Raw genomic sequence first — 1,159 nt, forward strand, 5'->3', positions numbered from 1 at the left:
GTCTGCCCATGCTAACAGTTGAATTCATGCAACTAGGCGTGAGGTGATCCCAGTTGGGAAGGGGAGATGATGAGCTGCACTAAGGGGGGAAGAAAAAAAAGGTGGGATGTGTGTTACTGGATCTGATGATGACTGAGAAGTGATGCAGAAGTGACACTCAGTCCACCCAGGCGTGACACTTCCTTGACTCGGGCATTACACTTCCTTAAACATTTTGGTCAGTGCCTGAGAACCCACTGTGGTGAAGTTGCAAAATCAGTGTTGGCTGTCAGATGCTGTCAAAAAAGAGAAAAGGTCCTGTTACTCTGCCTGACATTTCAGCTTTTAACAGCCGTAGCAGTGAGCTTCTCACTGAGACTCCAAGGTGTAGGTGAGGAGGGACCCCACTCAGATCATTGAGGCCACAGCTGCCCCCCTGCCCTGTGGCTCCCAGAGCTCTTTGTGGGGCTGTCCTTGTGCTACACTGCAGTTGAGGCTCCTTTCCAGACAGGTCCAACCGCATCTTGCAGGAATGCTTTCTGGCTGCAGTGGCTGCTCAGGAGTTCCACTTCACCTGGACAATCTCACACCAGTCCAGGAGAATTTCGTGCACTTCAGGCTGTTACTCACCAGTTTAGTTGCCAATTTCCAAAAGAAAACTACTCTGAGGCCAAGTCTGGACAAGCACTGACTCAAGTTAAAGGAAAACCTCACCCCCCTGTGGCTCTGACCTCCTTGCCTGGATAAAGGGGCTGAGGGAGCTGTGACTGGGGTGAATGGGACTCCAAAGCTTGGGGAAGGGAGCAGGTAACCATCACCAGGGTTATAGAGAAGGCAATGGAGGATGCTTTGTCAACATTCAAGTATTGAGCAGTAATTAGAGACAGCATTTACAGCGGCCTCCCTTTAGCACACTGAGCTCTCGTCACATGGCTGAGCTCACCCTGACTTTTCCCACCCTCAAAGGGCAGGATGTGCTTATGATGGCAACACCATCTCCTTTAGCCTAAAGTGACATGGAAGATTGTGCATGAGATGCCCATGACTCACCACCCAGCAAAGGAACCTGAAATAGTATCAGTGCCTGAGAGGATGGACACCAGATGTCCGTGTCAGAGTCATGCATAGCCTTTGCTGGGGGTGGGGGCCTGAGGCAGAAGGATGAGGGCAGGGCACAGGG

This window comes from Hirundo rustica, chromosome 2 (assembly GCF_015227805.2).
Source record: "Hirundo rustica isolate bHirRus1 chromosome 2, bHirRus1.pri.v3, whole genome shotgun sequence".
Taxonomy (NCBI): domain Eukaryota; kingdom Metazoa; phylum Chordata; class Aves; order Passeriformes; family Hirundinidae; genus Hirundo; species Hirundo rustica.